General features: G+C 42.0%; 1 protein-coding gene across 1 annotated transcript in view; it reads left to right on the top strand.

The window, feature by feature from the left end:
- The first annotated feature begins 10,531 nt into the window (after positions 1-10,531).
- The window catches only part of jak2b (Janus kinase 2b), a 29,616-nt gene continuing 25,771 nt past the window's right edge, over positions 10,532-14,376 (top strand). Inside the window, exon 1 of the mRNA XM_026931339.3 lies at positions 10,532-11,213. The gene's annotated coding sequence lies outside the window, so the exon portion shown is untranslated. The remainder of the gene's footprint in view (positions 11,214-14,376) is intronic.

The following is a 14,376-nucleotide window of genomic DNA, read 5'->3' on the forward strand; positions in this document are numbered from 1 at the left end:
CCCTGAAAATGGATGCTCAAAGGTGTGTAATGTAACCCCGATGCAGTGCAGCTTGAGAAAAATGGTGTGTTTATGTGTGAGCAGCCAGTTCACAAAATGTGGAGTTTTGCACTGGGCTCCACTTGCCAAAAGTTTTGAAAGAGACCCTCTCTTTACCATCTGTTGAGCTCTCTGCTATGAGAGTTTTTTTTTTCCTTTTGGGAAATGAGGGCCATAAATATGACTTACATATGGACAGCTTGCTATAGTGTCTATGCACTGGTAATGGATGTAATAAAAATCATATTTATTGTATTGTATATAAATACAATTACATACAATTACATATGCATTACACTTAATTAACTTTTTAAATAAATTTAATTTGGAGTCATTTTTACTTTTACTGGATTAAAGTGAAATATGTACTTTTCATTTGTTCATTTGGCTTTGTTCTACCTGTTACATAGTTTTTCTGTTTAGCTGATTTGGAATTACTAAAACAATAAAAAAAAATTCTCGTACATGAAGACGAATGGAAATACCAGACTATTTAGATGAATAAAATCCAATGGGAGTGATAAATGTTATGCTAAAATTATAGTATTGCTTGCTTACAATTTTCTTTGCTTAAAAAAAGTGAAACATATTTTACCTTCTATGTTTTATCCTAATTGAATGCATACTGCAATGCTACTCTCAGGGGCAGTATACAATTATGACCAAATTAATATCCGAATGCATTCAGAACTTTAAGTCATTTAAATTCCAGTGGAATTTTTAAGGTAATTTGCTAGCATATAGCTATTACTTAGCATTAAATCTAAACCAAATCTCCATGCGCTCTGCCTTAGTGATCAACATCAACATTGACTTGCAGCTTGTGAACTTGGATCTGTCAGAAAATAGGCAGTAAATACCACAAGAGTGGGATATTCATGTGGAAACTTCTCGTAAACACAATGAACACAACCCCATTTGAACTCAGCGTAAGGTAATGCTAACTAGCTCGCACAGAATGAAATGTACTCTTCAACAGAGAGGTGCGTATTCTGTATGATACACTAAATTCTGTAAATTCTGATACAGAATTCTGTAAATTCCGTGACACATGGGTTTAAATAATTTTGTCTCATTGCAATTACATTAAATGTCTTTACTATCATCATCACCATCATCATCACTGCTTATTCTGACGTTTATATCTAATCCTGCCTAATCCTGAGTAATGCGCTACTTAAAAAGTTTTTTCACTAGACACTTTCTTACTCTTGCTCCAGTAATTATTTAGATGACTACTATTACTTCATTATTCTCTACTAATGTGTATGAAAATCTGTATGTATATAAAATGCTTTCTCAAATCCTATAGACTTAATGGGAACCTGTATGTGTGTGTGTGTGTGTGTGTGTGTGTGTGTGTGTGTGTGTGTGGTTAGGTGGGTGGGGGTATTTGTGGGAGCTGGGGGATGAGGTGACGGGAGCTGGACTATGCTGGCAGACGGTAGTGGGGCCCCATGCACTTCTCTTCTGCTCAGCTATTCGTCTTACGTCTGTGCAGGGTGACCTGTAGGATCACGTCTCATCTGCCCGCCTGTCGGATCAGAAAAGAGTTGCAGGAGGACCCATATGGAGCCTCCCCTCTCCAAATACTCACACATAACTCGAGCTGTGTGTGCGGGGGTGATTAATAAGGGCAGACGCATAGTATGGAGTTAAACATCTGTGAGGTAACAGGTGGAGGGGCCATGACCTATTTCACAGACAGGATGCTCCAGACCAGGCCATTTCATTCACTTTTCTCTCTTTGCGTGAACTTGTGCAAAGATGAGTGTCTGTCTTACTGGTAATGGTCATTGATATGTTAAATGCTGTATATATATGTTTAAGGACCTGCTGCTTTGTAATTTTGATAATGCATTTTTGGATTTAGTATTGAACTTGAACATCTCGTTATGATTATGTTGATCTGCAATCCACGTAGACTTCCTGATCTGCTAAGGAAGAGGTTATCAATGTATTTTAAAATGTACTGAGTGTAGGCTTAAAGCAACACTATTTTCAAAAAGTCCCTTAAGTTCAATAACACACTTTAAACACAAGAGACTGGCCAGTATTCACTGACTTGTACAGATTTATTTTGAAGCTTTAATTTCTTTCTCAGTTTAGACAGTGCATGGAGTTTATGCATTTTATTTAAATAAAAAGGCTACCTGTATGAACCACAGACATATTTGGACAGTTGGCCTGAGCTGTAAAAGCATTTAACAGCAAATGGCACCAATTAATCTTTTCCTTTTGGTTTCTAAGCCTCTGTGAGATAAAATCACACTCTGGCTGCAACTTGAACTTGAGTAGTACTATGTGACACCTTTGATGTAACACACATTAGGGTGAGCGATTACACATAGATATGTGGCATTGGATCAGTCTGAAAGTAAGCCTTTTGCAGGTTAGATAAGTTTGCGCTGCTGTTTCAGGCTGTGTGTGCTCATGCATGAACATATGCATGTATGTGTGAGCTCGCATGTAATTATAGAAGATAAATGCACAGTTGTACTAAGTGAAACTTTGGGGTTTGGGAGTGCCGGACTGCTTTTCTGTGTGCCTGGCTTGACTGAATGGAGCCATTCACAAGGCTCTAACCGCATGCTTTCTTTATCTGCATTGTTATCCCCCCTCCCCTTTACCCTCCACTGCATAATTGGCACTCCATAATGGGTGCAGGGTTTGGGGAGGGGAAACACAGGGAGTATTTGGGTGAAAGTGAAAAGTGGAGTGGGGGTGGAGGGGACACAAAAAGCACCAGGCGGGAATCCAGTGAGGGGGTATAGGATAGCCTAACAGACCTAAAGTTCCCGAAGCACTATCCTATCCACCCTTTGTTCAGCTATACCTTCTGGGGATGTTCTTACAGTGTTTGTGTTATGTAATGGGGTCTATGTCAGGAACACGTAGGTGGTAAAGTATTGATTTGCAAGAGAAGGGGGTAAGACCCTGAGATGGAATCCGTGTAATAAAAGTTTCCCCAAACCTAGTGTTAAATTTATGTTAACAAATAACCTATCTTTGCAGTTTAACAATGAGAACAGCACTCTGTTGTGTGGCTGCATATGTTATTATATAAAAACTTCCTTTTTATAGGAAAAAAGGAGATGAATTTTTTCCTTTTTTTTCAACTATTAATATCTTAACATATGCATAATTTTTATTAATATAATAAATTTTTGTTACTAATGAATGTACGCTGTAAACTAACACACTAAACGTCTTGTTATGTCTTGCGTGCAAACAGTAAACAACAGCGCGTACAACATTTACACTCAAATGTATTTAGTGAGGTTTCCTCCAGGTTCTCCGGTTTTCTCCCACCTCCAAAAACAGGTGGATTGGCTTCTCAGAATTGAACCAAATTGTGAATGTGTGTGTGTATGTGTGTGTGTGCATGGTGCCCCGGTGCCCTGCAATGGAGTGGCCCACTTCTCACTCCCAGTTTTCCCAGGATATACTCCGGATCCACTGCGACCCTGATCAGGATTAAGTGGTTACTGAAGGTGAATAAATTAATATATTTGGTCAATAAAAGTAACTCTAGTACAAGTCAGGTAGAAGTCAAGCTGTATCTATAAACTCTCAAATAAAGTGATACAATTTGATGTCTAAGCCCCACTATGGAATCCAGTTCAGTAAAGGATCTGTCCAGAGCATAGCTCTGTGGCGAAAAAAGAAACTGTAGCTCCCCCTGGTGCTAGTCTTTATCCAGACTCACCTACCTTCTCCATACCTACGGAAAACTACTAAAGGTCAAGTGTGACAGAAATAAGGAAGAAAAGACAAAAAAGAGAGGTGAACGGAGAATTCAAATGAATAACGAGTGTGGAAAATCTCTTATAGGGCAATTAGCATGACATTCCCAACCATTATGGTCAAAATAGCAAGTATATGAACATTTGAACATATATTTATGGAACATGTTTTGTGTCAGATAGAACCATTATTTAGTGCCAAACTAAAGAAAGAAATGTTGGTCATCAAAAGATTAGATTAGATTTTTAACTGAAGAGCAGTCTGCTGACTGATGGCTTAAGGTTGCTGTAATTTTTGCTGCTGCTACTGCTGCTGCATTTTTTAAATTTAATATACTAACTTACTTTACTGTCTGTATAAAGAACTCTATCTAATCTATCTGTCCTTCTGTCTGTCTGTCCTTCTGTCTGTCTGTCTGTCTAACAAGAGCTGATCAGTGGCAACAAAAAATTTGTTGTAACATACAAATTATAGGCTGTTGTCAGTGCAGTGACTCAGTGTGATTAAAAGCTGTGTGTGTGTGTGTGTGTGTGTGTGTGTGTGGAGCTGGCAGTTACAGAGGATAGCATTCATAAATATAGCTGCAAGCTATACTTATATAAGCACTCTCTGACCAAGCACTTTCTGTCCCCAAGACTAGAAGCCATTGGGAACATCAGTGCCTGCCCCCAAGAAGCTATGATAAATTTGAAGGTAAAAGGCCAAGCTGTTGCTGAGATATTGCCTCACTTCCTGTTTTTGGTAGCCCTCCCAAGTTGCAAATGAAGTCAAATCTTGTTTGTAACCTCAGATCATGTTGCTAAATATATGTAATCAATAAAAGTGTTGCTGAGATATGCCCTCAAATCTTTTTTTTTTTTTTTTTTTTAACTGATCTCTTGATGCTGTGATACAAATTTAATGATGATTGAACAGAATTGTAAGAGAAGAAGCAAAAAAAAACCAAAAAAACAAAAAACAGTTTTTATTAAATTTCAAAATGGCAGACTACCTGTTTGGCAAATCAAAAATCACCTTATATGAGCAACTCTCAGCACCTTCAAGGGAATTACGAGGTTCAAAAGTTATGAGTAGTTGTACTAATTTTTTAATTATAGCACGGCTGGAGGGGATTTAGACCAAAAAAACTTGGAGTCCCTTAGGACAAGGTCATTTACTCATCAACAAAGTCTGGTCAAAATCTGTCACACAGTTGCTGAGATATGTCCTCACTTCCTGTTTGGTGACTTGACCACAAATTTGTTTGTGCTTTATGGACAAACCATCCATGATATCAAAAATCTGAGAAACAAGTTTTGTTTGGGTTATTCTCCAAGATGCTCTCTTCCAAAATTCTTGGTTATGGAACAAGTTTTGTAGGAGAAGAAGCAAAAAATGTTTTTGGTAAAATTCTAAATGACTGACCTCCTGTTTGAGAAATCACAAATTTGTTACATTACAACCACTCAGCAGTTTCAAGGGAATCAAAGGGAGCAAGAATCTTGAGTTGATGTTGAGCAGTTCAAAAGTTATTAGCAATTTTATCAATGTGTGAATTTTAGCATCACATAGAGGTGAATTTAGACAGATTTTTGGTCAGAATACATCACACAGCTGCTGAGATATGCCCTTGCTTCCTGTTTGATAACTTCATCATCAAATTAATTAGTGTGTTATGGACGAACTGTCCCATGTATCCATAATCAGACGTGCATTTGATAATTACAGAAGTTCACAGTCTCCTGAGTAGTGAAGTGAAATTCCCGAAGATTGGCCAAAAATCCTAGATTTAGTTTGCAAAAGCAGTTTTTGCATATTATACAAATTATGCAAAAAAAAAAAAAAAATCCATCATGGCAAAAATTAGTGGGTGGAGCCTAACTGAATTTGGCTTAAGCCAACTGGGCCAACTGGGCCCATCTCTCTTGCCTGGGTTTGGTGATGGACAGAGTACTCCATTTGATGATGGACAAAGTACTACCTGTTAACCAAGTTTCACATCCGTAGGACTTACAGCTTGGTCTGCACAATTCATTTCAGCAGAACATCAGAAGAAGAAGAAGAAGAATCCTAACAAATTACATGCTTGGACCCCTAACGATAAGAAGAAGAAGAAAAAGAAGAAGAAGAAGAAGAACTGCATGAATAGATGGCACTGCACTGCCTTCTGGGTGATGAGATTCTTGCAGATGTTTATCGCTTGGTGCATGCTTACTTTGAACACAATTTTCACAAGGCTCAAAGTTGAAATATTTACAACAAATTTTAGTTTCATGATTTTTATATGTAAAATTTGGTTTTAATATGGTCTTTAAATATATTTTTATTTAAAAGATTTTTTTATACATTTGTGCTTGGTTTGTTTTCTCTAAATTACTTTGCAGATGTACAAATTAGGTAATATAATAATATAATCAATGCATTGTATTATTATTATTATTATTATTATTATTATTATTAATACAATTAGTTTATTTATCTTCAGTAACCGCTTTTATCCTGGTCAGGGTTGTGGTGGATCCGGAGCCTATCCTGGGAACACTGGGCACGACGTGGAGCAGGGATATACCCTGGATGGGATGCCAGGTCATCGCATGGCATCATGCACACACACTTATTCACACTTAGGGACAGTTTAGCAACATGTTTTTGGACAGAGGGACGAGACACAGGAAGAAGATGTGAAACCACACAGACAGTAACCTGAGCTAAAATTAAACTGGAGCTTTGAGATGCTATTCAGTGCCACTCACTGCACCATCACCCATCCATTTTCTGTGCCGCTTATCCTACACAGGGTCATGGGGGAGCCTGGAGCCTATCCCAGGGAACTCGGGGCACAAGGCAGGGGGACACCCTGGACGGGATGCCAACAACGCAGAGCACAATCGCACACACACTAGGGACAATTTGGAAATTCCAATCAGCCTACAGTGCATGTCTTTGGACTTGGGGAGGAAATCTGAGTACCTGGAGGAAACCCCTGAAGCACAGGGAGAATATGCAAACTCAGCACACGCAGGGCGGGATTTGACCCCCCCAACCACTGAGGTGCGAGGCAACAGTGCTAACCACTAAGCTAACTAACTATTATTAGTAGTAGTAGTAATAGTAGTAGGAGGAGTAGGAGTAGTAGTAGTACAAGGAGGAGGAGGAGAAGAAAAAGTAGTAGTAGTAGTAGGAGGTGGAGGAGGAGGAGTAGTAGTATTATGAGTAGGAGTATGAGTGGGGGTAGTGGGAGTAGTAGGAGTAGGGGTAGTAGAAGTAGTAGTAGGAGTAGTAGTATTAGGAGTAGCAGGAGAAGTAGGAGTAGAAGGAGTAGTAGGATTATGAGTAGTAGTAGTAGGAGGAGTAGTAGGGGTAGTTGGAGTAGTAGGAGTAGGGGTAGTGGGAGTAGTAGTAGGAGGAGTAGGGGTAGTGGGAGTAGGAGTAGGGGTAGTAGGAGTAGGGGTAGTAGGAGTAGGAGGAGGAGTAGTAATAGTAGTAGTAGCAGGGGTAGTAGGAGTAGGGGTAGTAGGAGTAGTAGTAGTAGGAGTAGGGGTAGTGGGAGTAGGAGTAGTAGGAGTAGGGGTAGTAGGAGTAGTAGTAGGAGGAGTAGGGTTAGTGGGAGTAGGAGTAGTAGTAGGAGTAGGGGTAGTGGGAGTAGGAGTAGTAGTAGGAGTAGGGGTAGTAGGAGTAGTAGGAGTAGGGGTAGTGGGAGTAGGAGTAGTAGGAGTAGGGGTAGTGGGAGTGGGAGTAGGAGTAGTAGGAGTAGGGGTAGGAGTAGGGGTAGTGGGAGTAGGAGTAGTAGTAGGAGTAGGGGTAGTGGGAGTAGGAGTAGTAGGAGTAGGGGTAGTAGGAGTAGGGGTAGTGGGAGTAGGAGTAGGGGTAGTAGTAGTAGTAGTAGGAGGAGGAGGAGGAGGAGTAGTAGGAGTAGTAGGAGTAGGGGTAGTAGGAGTAGGGGTAGTAGTAGTAGCAGGAGGAGGAGGAGTAGTAGGAGGAGTAGTAGTAGTAGGAGTAGTAGGAGTAGGGGTAGTGGGAGTAGGGGTAGTAGGAGTAGGGGTAGTGGGAGTAGGAGGAGGAGTAGTAGGAGTAGGGGTAGTAGGAGTAGGGGTAGTGGGAGTAGGAGTAGGGGTAGTAGGAGTAGGGGTAGTGGGAGTAGGAGGAGGAGTAGTAGGAGTAGGGGTAGTAGGAGTAGGGGTAGTGGGAGTAGGAGTAGGGGTAGTAGGAGTAGGGGTAGTGGGAGTAGGAGGAGGAGTAGTAGGAGTAGGGGTAGTAGGAGTAGGGGTAGTGGGAGTAGGAGGAGTAGTAGGAGTAGGGGTAGTGGGAGTAGGAGTAGGGGTAGTAGGAGTAGGGGTAGTAGGAGTAGGAGGAGGAGTAGTAGTAGTAGTAGTAGCAGGGGTAGTAGGAGTAGTAGTAGTAGGGGTAGTGGGAGTAGGAGTAGTAGTAGGAGTAGTAGGAGTAGGGGTAGTAGGAGTAGTAGTAGGAGGAGTAGGGTTAGTGGGAGTAGGAGTAGTAGTAGGAGTAGGGGTAGTGGGAGTAGTAGGAGTAGGGGTAGTGGGAGTAGTAGTAGGAGGAGTAGGGTTAGTGGGAGTAGGAGTAGTAGTAGGAGTAGGGGTAGTAGGAGTAGTAGGAGTAGGGGTAGTGGGAGTAGGAGTAGTAGGAGTAGGGGTAGTGGGAGTGGGAGTAGGAGTAGTAGGAGTAGGGGTAGGAGTAGGGGTAGTGGGAGTAGGAGTAGTAGTAGGAGTAGGGGTAGTGGGAGTAGGAGTAGTAGGAGTAGGGGTAGTAGGAGTAGGGGTAGTGGGAGTAGGAGTAGGGGTAGTGGGAGTAGGGGTAGTAGGAGTAGGGGTAGTGGGAGTAGGAGGAGGAGTAGTAGGAGTAGGGGTAGTAGGAGTAGGGGTAGTGGGAGTAGGAGTAGGGGTAGTAGGAGTAGGGGTAGTGGGAGTAGGAGGAGGAGTAGTAGGAGTAGGGGTAGTAGGAGTAGGGGTAGTGGGAGTAGGAGGAGTAGTAGGAGTAGGGGTAGTGGGAGTAGGAGTAGGGGTAGTAGGAGTAGGGGTAGTAGGAGTAGGAGGAGGAGTAGTAGTAGTAGTAGTAGCAGGGGTAGTAGGAGTAGTAGTAGTAGGGGTAGTGGGAGTAGGAGTAGTAGTAGGAGTAGTAGGAGTAGGGGTAGTAGGAGTAGTAGTAGGAGGAGTAGGGTTAGTGGGAGTAGGAGTAGTAGTAGGAGTAGGGGTAGTGGGAGTAGTAGGAGTAGGGGTAGTGGGAGTAGTAGTAGGAGGAGTAGGGTTAGTGGGAGTAGGAGTAGTAGTAGGAGTAGGGGTAGTAGGAGTAGTAGGAGTAGGGGTAGTGGGAGTAGGAGTAGTAGGAGTAGGGGTAGTGGGAGTGGGAGTAGGAGTAGTAGGAGTAGGGGTAGGAGTAGGGGTAGTGGGAGTAGGAGTAGTAGTAGGAGTAGGGGTAGTGGGAGTAGGAGTAGTAGGAGTAGGGGTAGTAGGAGTAGGGGTAGTGGGAGTAGGAGTAGGGGTAGTGGGAGTAGGGGTAGTAGGAGTAGGGGTAGTGGGAGTAGGAGGAGGAGTAGTAGGAGTAGGGGTAGTAGGAGTAGGGGTAGTGGGAGTAGGAGTAGGGGTAGTAGGAGTAGGGGTAGTGGGAGTAGGAGGAGGAGTAGTAGGAGTAGGGGTAGTAGGAGTAGGGGTAGTGGGAGTAGGAGGAGGAGTAGTAGGAGTAGGGGTAGTAGGAGTAGGGGTAGTGGGAGTAGGAGGAGTAGTAGGAGTAGGGGTAGTGGGAGTAGGAGGAGGAGTAGTAGGAGTAGGGGTAGTAGGAGTAGGGGTAGTGGGAGTAGGAGGAGTAGTAGGAGTAGGGGTAGTAGGAGTAGGAGGAGTAGTAGGAGTAGGGGTAGTAGGAGTAGGGGTAGTGGGAGTAGGAGTAGGGGTAGTAGGAGTAGGGGTAGTAGGAGTAGGAGGAGGAGTAGTAGGAGTAGGGGTAGTAGGAGTAGGGGTAGTGGGAGTAGGAGGAGTAGTAGGAGTAGGGGTAGTAGGAGTAGGGGTAGTGGGAGTAGGAGTAGGGGTAGTAGGAGTAGGGGTAGTAGGAGTAGGAGGAGGAGTAGTAGGAGTAGGGGTAGTAGGAGTAGGGGTAGTGGGAGTAGGAGGAGTAGTAGGAGTAGGGGTAGTAGGAGTAGGAGGAGTAGTAGGAGTAGGGGTAGTAGGAGTAGGGGTAGTGGGAGTAGGAGGAGGAGTAGTAGGAGTAGGGGTAGTAGGAGTAGGGGTAGTGGGAGTAGGAGGAGGAGTAGTAGGAGTACGGGTAGTAGGAGTAGGAGGAGTAGTAGGAGTAGGGGTAGTAGGAGTAGGGGTAGTGGGAGTAGGAGGAGGAGTAGTAGGAGTAGGGGTAGAAGGAGTAGGAGGAGTAGTAGGAGTAGGGGTAGTAGGAGTAGGGGTAGGGGTAGTAGTAGTAGTAGCAGGGGTAGTAGGAGTAGGATTATACAGTATATTGTAATACAGATTTTCAAACAAGTGTTTGTACCATTCTCCAGGCTTTCATCTCGACCAGACAAGTTTATTATATAATAATAGTTATATAATAATAGCCATAATATTTGACTATCATACATTATAAGTGTATTATGGAAGTATAATAACATAAGTATTGGTGTAAGAAGCTCACCTTGGCTTTATTTGTTTATTTAGTGTATATTTTGACAGGAGGGCAGTGTGAGCAGTGGGTTGTGTAGTGAGTGGAGTGTACAGCCTACAGGTGGTAGTGCAGTGTGTTATGGAGCTGCTATCGCTCTCTCCGCTGTGTGTGTGTGTGTGTGTGTCACTGACAGCGTGAAGCTCTGCTGTGAACCTGCGCAGCTCTGAGGCGGGGACGGAAAACACTCACCCACACTGCGTGCTGGAAATTAAATAGCGGCCACACTTTCCCTTTTTTTTTCGCTGAAGACATAACCGAAACTCCGTCGGGCGTGTTGGAAATTACTGTAACGTTAAGAGAGTTAGGAAGTGTCGCTGTGAGTCACAGTTAGCATGTTAGCAGCTTTGACGGACGCTTCTTCTTCTTCTTTTGGGTAGCTGACAGCATTAAAGTTCCTTATTAGCGTGCTTTGGTGTGTGTTCGCGTTATCAGTCACGCACTTTGGTGTTTTTTTTTTTTGTTTTTTTTTTTTTGCTTTTGTCTGTTTCACTGCTGTCTTTTTTGACTAACGTACAGTTTGGCCTATGAACATTGTTGGTGAGTTTCAGCTGTGAGATTTGCAGCGCATAGCGTTAAATGTCAGGACTGACTCGGCTAGTAAGGGACTAGCTGCCATCGGTTTAGCAGCTCGGCTAACGGAGAACTTCAGATGTTACGAAAGTGGGAAAGACGAACGTATTTGGACTACGACAGACCGACGTTATGGATTAAGTCTGGGATTTGGGGTTAAAGTTGCGCTGGCCAGCAGGCTAACCTTGCTAGCTAGCTTAGCGACAGCAAACCACCAAGTAAGTTTTTGCAGCTCTCCTTTCCTTTCCTTTGCTTTGGTTAGTTTGCTTCCAGTTATTATCTCACTTGTTCAGCATGTTTAGCTGAGCAATTAATAAACACAGCATGGAAAATGTCACTCCACTTGATTGACTTGTTTGGCTAGCCAGCCTTTTTTTTTTCTTTTGCGAAAGTAATGCCAATTGATTAGCTGACTCAGTAAGCTCTTGTTTAAAAACTGTTAAGCAATGAAGGTTAATCTATAAGGTTCTTAAAGGTTGCTATGAGATACAGTGAGATTCGGTAACAGCGTTTATTGACATGCTATTAACTCGTTTTTACACCTTTTCTGTTACAAATCTGTTTAGATATGTACCAAATAAAGCACTGTAACACACAGCTAACTTTGTGGAAGCCTGCTAGCTGTCAGTGTCGAGCTGTCCATGCAAACTTCACATGACAGCAAGGCCTTCAGTTCCTGTAATGTTAGTCAGCAGATGATTCACTCGAGCGTTTAATTTTGCAACAAACTTTGCAATGGAGTGCAGGCTTAGCGGTAACACCCTGTTCATACAGCAGAATGAGCATGCAGAGACAATTTTATGTCGGTTATTTTGGTAATATCCTCTGCCGGAAGTGAGGCGTTTCCCTCGACTTGGCTACGTCCGAAACAGCACACTAGCGTACTAAAGAGTATGTGAAAATATACTGCACTACTGTGTTTTATCACACTATACAGTACGGTAGTAGGCGAGGATGTGTAGTATTGGGCGTTCAGTCTTTAGCCCTATTCAGACTGGATTAGTTTTACACGAGGAGGAGGAGGGGTAATGTAATTATTACTGGACTCTACTACTGGATCTCAGAGATTTTAGACCTGTGTTTTTACAGACTGTGTGTACACCTGTCTGGAAAGATTATGCCATATTTTACTTAAATATTATACCATATTTTACCTAGAGATTATGCTGTAATTTACCTAAAGATTATGCCATAATTTACCTAAAGATTATGCCGTAATTTACCTAAAGGTTATGCCGTATTTTACATAAAGATTATGCCGTAATTTACCTAAAGATTATGCCGTAATTTACCTAAAGATTATGCCGTATTTTACATAAAGATTATGCCATACTTTACCTAAAGATTATGCCATAATTTACTTAAATATTATACAATACTTTACCTAAAGATTATGCCATATTTTAAGAGTACTGTACAGAAGGGATACAGTTCCCACTCTATGAAGTGATGTGGCTGGAGGATGTCTGTAGTAATTCTGATAGACATGCAGAGGATAAGTGATCGCTGTATTTTACCTTCTGTAACCGCTCTAGTAGAAATAACTCCAGCTAATGTGGCCAATAGGTTGTGGACACCTGACCATCACACCCATATGTGGTTTTTCTCCAAAATGCTGCCACAAAGTTGGAAGCACACAATTGTACAGGATGTCTCTGTATGCTGTAGCATTACAATTTCCCTTCACTGGAACTAAGAGGCCCAAACATGTTCCAGCATGACAATGCCCCTGTGCACAAAGCGAGCTCCATGAAGACATGGTTTGCCAAGGTTGCTGTGGAAGAAGTCGAGTGTCCTGCACAGAGCCCTGACCTCAACCCCACTGAACACCTTTGGGATGAACTGGAACACCGACTGCATACCAGGCCTTTTCACCCAACATCAGTGCCTGACCTCATTAATGCTCTTGTGGCTGAATGAACACAAATCCCCACAGTCAGACTCCAAAATCTAGTGGAAAGCCTTCCCAGAAGAGTGGAGCTTATTATAACAGCGAAGGGGGAATAAATCTGGAATAGGGTGTTCGAAAAGCACACATGGGCGTGATGGTCAAGTGTCCACATACTTTTGGCCATATAGTGTATATCTGTCCTAGTTGACATGGTAAAGAATTCATTGTATTCGGTGGGAAAATAGATTTTGTGTTGTTTCCTCAGTATAAAGACACTTGTGTGTTCACAAGCCCTACAGCAAGTAAAGTCAAAACAATGTTTGTGTTAAAATGAGGTATATGTAGTTCACATGGGATTTAATTATAATTACTCTAAACGTCCTCCATCTGGGATACATGTCCAGAAATCTAATCTAATATGAACAGTGGTTTTGACTAACAGTTAGTACTGAAAACTCATAGTTTCACAGTGATGAAATGACAGAAACCCTCCTGTTGGTCACTGTTGCGCAAATGCATTAAATTTTGTCACTGTCTAAAACTGGGCTTACAGTAAGTTTGTGTTGCTTCATTTCACTTCCTCCAGTCTCATCGTGGCGCTTGCTGATATTTTGCTGTCTTCTGAAAAAACACACTACGAAACAGAGGATTGCAGCTTGAGATGCGTTTGTTTTGTAATTTTAGAGTAGTGTTTAATGCATATACATCATATGGTTAAATTGCACTGGTTATAGAGTTATAGCACCCTAGTGGACCTCACATTATAACTCTCTGGCTCATTAATGATACGTAGAGTCTCCATACAGTCAGTCACCCAACCAATAAGTGTGAGATACAACACGATATTTTAAAGTAGAATCTGAGTTCCAGTGGCTACATGGTGAACTACAAAAACACCATCCATGCTCACATACACAAATAATGATAATAATAATAATAATAATAATATTATAATAATAATAATATAGTTTGCTGACTGCAAAGGGGATGAATTTGGAATGTCGATTATCAACATTTCTCCTGGACAACTAATACTATTATGAATATAAAATCATATAACATTATTATTATTATTATTATTATTATTATTATTATTATAGTATTAGTTGGCCAGGAGAAATGTTGATAATCAACATCCAGATTCATCCCCTTTGCAATCAGGACATTTTTCCATCTTGGAAGTGCAGCTGCCAAATTTCCTCTTGTTTTATTTCTTTTGGCCTCATTTGCAGCAGTGTTTTGTTACTGTTGTTTAGCACTGGGTTCTATCATGTTTGCATTTCTGAGCAGCGGTGGGGTGAGATGGGGGTGTGTCAGTAAAATGACTGACAGGAGGGATGTAAACACAACCAAGGAGTCCAGCACCAACCTATGAGTTTTTTCAGGTGTTTTCTTTTCTTAGGCAGTTCAGTACGCTTGCTTTGACTGCACTGTTTCATTGTTTCCCAGATATTAGCATGCCCGGTTCATATTTTCTTAATGCATTTGCC

Source organism: Pangasianodon hypophthalmus, chromosome 24, assembly GCF_027358585.1.
Source record: "Pangasianodon hypophthalmus isolate fPanHyp1 chromosome 24, fPanHyp1.pri, whole genome shotgun sequence".
Taxonomy (NCBI): Eukaryota; Metazoa; Chordata; class Actinopteri; order Siluriformes; family Pangasiidae; genus Pangasianodon; species Pangasianodon hypophthalmus.